This window comes from Phalangium opilio, unplaced genomic scaffold, assembly GCF_054372755.1.
Source record: "Phalangium opilio isolate 3A_F unplaced genomic scaffold, DU_Popi_V2 ptg000042l_1, whole genome shotgun sequence".
NCBI lineage: Eukaryota > Metazoa > Arthropoda > Arachnida > Opiliones > Phalangiidae > Phalangium > Phalangium opilio.
In genome coordinates, this window is record NW_028324166.1 from 8,906,687 (window position 1) to 8,912,592 (window position 5,906).

At 34.6% G+C, this 5,906-nt stretch overlaps 1 long non-coding RNA gene across 2 annotated transcripts; it reads right to left on the reverse strand.

The window, feature by feature from the left end:
• Positions 1 to 251: 251 nt before the first annotated feature.
• LOC149679009 (uncharacterized) lies at positions 252 to 4,173 on the reverse strand. Of its 2 annotated transcripts, XR_016366290.1 has the most exons (5): positions 2,494 to 4,173; positions 1,957 to 2,164; positions 1,419 to 1,834; positions 1,226 to 1,344; positions 252 to 1,123 (listed from the first exon to the last, which is right to left on the reverse strand). It is a non-coding gene; the product is annotated as an uncharacterized LOC149679009 (long non-coding RNA). The 2 variants fall into 2 exon arrangements; XR_016366289.1 differs by having other exon boundaries at positions 1,226 to 1,834.
• Between the last annotated feature and the right edge of the window lie 1,733 nt (positions 4,174 to 5,906).

A 5,906-nucleotide genomic window follows, 5' to 3' on the forward strand; every position in this document is an offset into this window, starting at 1 on the left:
TGACAATTTACTGGCTGTAATTGTAGAGTTTTAATTAATAAAAGCAAAATGCCACTGTAAACTGGGTGTAATTGATAAGACTTGATTTTGTGGACACGATTGACAATTTAAAATAATAATATTACGATTTTTTTCAGGGAAACGTTACATAAAGTCGAATTTAAATCGATAACTGAAAGCTATTTTCCATATTTAAAGCTATGTTTTATAGGTACAGTATCGATTGGCCTCTATTGAGCTTTGCTCTGCTACCAAGTGGTTATTTATACAAAAGAAAACTTCACTCAGTTGCGTACATATTAAAGCTTTTAAGGGAATGTGTGAAAACTTGAAATGAAATATATGTTATGGAAATTAATATATTTGTCACACGAACGCAAAATACAGAAAAATCGAACCTAAATAAAGTTCCTTTCGGAATTTTGCTATTTACTTCTGATAGATTGTATATTGCACCTAGCAATTGAAAGCAGGTTTACTGGAGTATAGAAAATTCATCTAAGGAAGGCATAAAGACATAATGAACGGCGAAATTGCAAAAAACTACACAGCAGTCTATGGTGAAGTGAGTTGCAAAACTTCAATGTTAAAATTCTTCCCACATTCCAAACATGTTAATTTTTTCTTATGCCAATCCCATGATTTTTGAAATCTTTCCAATCAGTTTTCACCATATGTTATTGTGAATGGCCAAGGAGAGATAGGTGGCTATATGATAAAATTCCTCCGTGTTCTAAAAGGTTTTGACAATATCAAGTAATAAAATTTTGAGTCAGTTTTCACGTTGTTTTTGCAATCCAATAAGCACATTCCTCAACATATTTTGGCAGCGTTACTATCATCCCCAATACGGAACATAGTTGGGGTGCGAAAGTTGGTAATTCGTGGAATGGGGTTCTTGGTATGCTCCAGAGAAATGTCAGTCGTGTAATTTGAAATACGCGACGAGCTTCTTATTTTAATACAATGAACGCTTTCATATCACAGGAAGGAGATTTTTCTTTAAACCCATTGGTCATGTCCCAGGATCGTTTCAATGGTTTCCATACTTCACACCCGTTTTTGATTGTGAGGACGGAAATATTATTCGGAACAAATCAATCAAACGAAAATGACCTTTACTCTGTTGTTGACAAATGGGTAAATTAACATTATTAATTTGTAAAAAATTGTAAAAGCTAATAACGAGACGAACTGCCGTAGTCTAAACAGTTTGATATGTTACCTTGAAATTTGAGGTCATACTAAAAATGCCGAAAATCATAATTGATCGTTGTTTCATGTAGATAGTTGTGGTTCTCTTTGGGCTAGCTCTGCTCATTTACATTGCGGGGAAACTAAGCTCTAAATACGGAAAAGTGAAATCAGAACTTTCTCCCGTGTTTTTGTTGCAATGCCTTCTGGGAACGAGTAAATACCTTAACAGAAAATCTTCGTCCGTTTTACAATTTTAACCATCTGTTTTCTTAAGGTCCCCAAGGTTTGAAGTGCGAGGGAGTTACTCGGTTTCTTTCAGTCGTGTGGAGTCTGGCTTCTTTCGTAGTATTGGTTTTTGTGTCTTCGGAAATGACATCGCAGTTTTCGAACAAATCAGAAGCCCTTCCCTTCGATAACATTGACGATGTATTTCACTTTCCGGATGCAGATCCTTTATTCACGAAGGGCACTGCAATTTCCAGTTTTGTTCAGGTAATTTTAGTAAGCAATGGGGTTTATGAACATTTCACTGTTTGTGTCTTAGAGGATGGAACCTTTTACTGAAGTAGCCGGAACTTGAACACTCCATTTAATAAAGGAAAAAAACGAAAAATAAAAACTTTCCACAATCCTCTCCCTTTAATGGGTGTTTGTGATCACGGCATAAGATATTGGGAAAGAAAATTTAGAGACACAGTTAGCCTCTGAGCTTGTAGAATATTTACGATTAGGCTTAAAAATTAACAGGTTAGAACTTACTTGTTCTTCAATGCTCTACACATCAAACCAAACTCCATATTTTTGTCTTGGAGGACCCATCTTTTTACTAGAGTTTAATTTGGTACGTAAAACACCATATCCACCTGTCAACTAAACCTTGTAGTAGGGAACGCTGCCAGCCGTGCTGCCAGCCTGGTAGATATAGCCAGGAACTAGAAATTTGGTAGTTTTTCTGAAGACATGTCTCCTTTAAAATGGTTTTAAGAAAAACAGAGCATTATAGACTAATTTTTAAAATTTCTCTTTTAGAAAAATAGAGCATTATAGACTAATTTTTAAAATTTCTCTTTTAGAAAAATAGAGCATTATAGACTAATTTTTAAAGTTTCTCTTTTAGAAAAATAGAGCATTATAGACTAATTTTTAAAGTTTCTCTTTTAAAAAAATAGAGCATTATAGACTAATTTTTAAAATTTCTCTTTTAGAAAAATGCATTTACTAGCTCCGCATTTGCGGAAGTAACAAAACGAGCTGACGCGAACCCACATACGTGTTACCAGAAATTAAGCAACTTACTAAAAAATGACAACATTCATGCCGGAATTGAAAATCGAAAGAAATTCATTATCCATTCTGGGACCTTTCTGTGGAATGTAATCAAAGCCAGATATGCCAAGACAGGAACTTGTAAAATGAAACTAAGCAAGCCTTTAATGACATCCTACATGGCGATGCATTTCAGCAACAACATTTCTCAAACCCTGATTGCGACAGTCAACAAAAGGTTAGTTCCCACCCTCTTTAATTCTGCGTTAATTATGCTGCAGTTAAATTTCTCATTTGTCAGATTGAGACAGCTGACTGAGGGTGATTGCTACGAGGACCTGAACCCATCTCTCAAAGTGGAATCTCATCCTTGTCAGACAGTCGAAGAACCAGATGCTTTCGTCGTAATCAACTTGAAAGCTTTTACGGCCATTTTTAGCGTCTGTATCTTTGGTTTCTCCGCCTCCTTCATCGTTCTCTTTTTCGAAATATACGTGAACTCGTTGAAAGTTCACATGTGTACAACTTAAAACATCTATTTCGTCTTTGAAAGAAAAGCTGACGATATCCGCATTTCATTAGTTTATTCTCCAACAAAGTACTTTTTACTTTTTTAATAATACTAATTTCACCCGATAGAAATTGGGCAAAAGTGTAAATATGCCGTGCTCATCTAGTTTTAAAAGTACAATACAGAATACATAGAATAGCGTTAAAAATAATTATTGCAACCCAAAATAGGAACTACTTTTCCATGTTGACTGGCACGTTATAGTGAAAGTTTAGACGCTTTAGTGTGAATAATGTTAAACTTAAAATGAAATAGTGTTAATCAACTTCTAATGTATGCACAAGTGTAGGGCTATAGCCTTGATTGAATATTGAATTACTAAAGTGTTTTTAATAGAAACAGTATTGATTATAAACTAATAGCGACAACAATGGTTTTACTTGTTGTACTTCATAAAAATAAAACTATATAAATTGTTTACGTCTAACTTATTTAGAACTTTGGAAAAGCTGTTTTTGACTCACGGACTCGCTCATGCTACAAATTGAATAAAAGTAACACTCTAATGCGAAAGATCGGCAATGAAGTCCAAAAACGCGTTTAGTTTTCCTCCTAATAGTTCTGTTTGCGTATACGAAGAATGATCCATTCAAAACAAATTAATTGGGGCCAATGCACAATTGAAACAGCTAATAAGTGACATCGAAAATGATATAGATGAGTTAAATAATACATTAAAATCAAGGGGACTTCTAATAAATACGGAAAAAACTAAATTCATGCTTTTTACCCCAAAACCCAAAATGACCAAGCATGCAGAAGCTGTGGATAGTATATATTACGGAAAAATATCACGAGTCAAATCTTACAAATATTTGGGCATATGGATTGAAGAATCATTAAGATGGACGGAACAAAATCATTATGTCTCAAGGAAGGTCAGATCAAGGATATGGCTACTCAAGCCACTACAAAACCACCTAGACACTGAAACGCTAAGGATGTTATATATTGCTTGCATTAAACCAGTGATGGATTACGGTAATCTTTTTTACGGGAATGCTAACAAAACAACCTTTTCACAATTACACGCCTTATATATTTCTTGCGCGAAATTAATTACGAAAGCCACAAAATATTCATCGGCCACAAAAGCGGCAGCAAACTCTAATATAGATACGCCGTACCAAAGTTATTTAAGAAATATGTTAGTATTTATGTACAAAATTAAAAAAATCTTGTACCGCAATATGTACTCAGCCGGTTTCCCATAAGTAAACAAAAACACAATACAAATGATAATGATACAAATTTTTACGTCGAAACATTCACCTCAAAATATCGGAACAAAAGCGTTAAGCACAAGGGCGGCGTTAGTCTCTGGAATGATCTCAACAATGCCACAAAAGCCCTAAACTCTATAAATACTTTTAAAAACGACATAAACAGTTACATTAAGACAATCTTAAATTAAGAACTTTATATGATATTTATTTTATTAATATAATTAAAACTAGATAAATTTATTAGCACGGACATCTTTGTAAACAAGAATTATCTTAAAGATTGTTTCCGAATAAAAAAGCCTTTTATTATTATTATTATTATTATTATTATTATTATTATTATTATTATTATTATTATTATTATTATTATTATTATTATTATTATTATTATTATTATTATTATTATTATTATTATTATTATTATTATTATTATTATTATTATTATTATTATTATTATTATTATTATTATTATTATTATTATTATTATTATTATTATTATTATTATTATTATTATTAGATTATAAAGATTATAGATTATAAAGATTGCAACACCGGTTCTACATTTACATGTAATCATTGTGAACCTTCGACTAGGGTTTCTAGAAGCCCTTCTCGAAGGAATCGTCCGAATAATTCGGTAGAAATGACCTCGCCAAAAGCAATTAACGATTGTTCAGTACCGTTGGCTCTGATACACGAGGCCTTGAACAAGTTCCTACAATCCGATAGTGTCTCACGTGACCCTGATTCCATATTGGATCGCATACTTACTAAATTGGACACCACTGAGACACTTGTGTTGACTCTCCAATCCCAGATTACTGCTCAAGAAATGCAAATCAGTGAACAACAAACGCAGATTGATTCCCTTACCAACCGCGTACAGTTTCTAGAGAAAGAACGACTGGAGCTTTCGGAGGGAACTAGACATCGGCACAATCCTGACGTTCCCGTTTCTGTTCGTCCCTCTTCCCAGAATCCACTTCTCTACTCTAGTACGTTAGTGAGTAACTTGCCTTCGTTTGCTCGTAATGTGCAAGGCATCACTGGTTTGCCCAATTCACAAACTGGAATAGTCAACTCTCTACGCATACCCAGGCCAGCTAAACCAGTTCAGACTGGCTCAGCTGTCAATTCTAAATTGAAGGCAGTGATCAGAGTTGCTGGGAAACCTAGATCCACACGCCGGGCATTATTTGTCAGCCGCCTGGAAAATGATCTACTTTCCTCTGACTTGGTTGCTGCGCTTCGGGACGAGGCTGGCATTCCTAAACCAATTTGCATCAGGCTCAAAACTAAAAATCCTGACGCTGATCATTCCTCATTCTATGTTGCCTGTGAGGATGACAGCGACTTTGACAAACTATCTGACCTCGCCATTTGGCCGGTCAACTGCATTATTACAGAATTTAATGGTGTGCCTCGTGACGCACATAAACATGCCAGCGAAACTAGCAACCCTATCATCGTAACACCACAATGAAGAAGATATCAATGGCGTACCAAAACGTTCGTGGTTTACGGACCAAATCAGTTGAATTTTTTAGGAACATTGCTACACAAGATATCGATATAATTTGTTTAACGGAAACTTGGCTAAATAATACACATTTTACAAATGACTACTTTCCCAATAACTACACCGT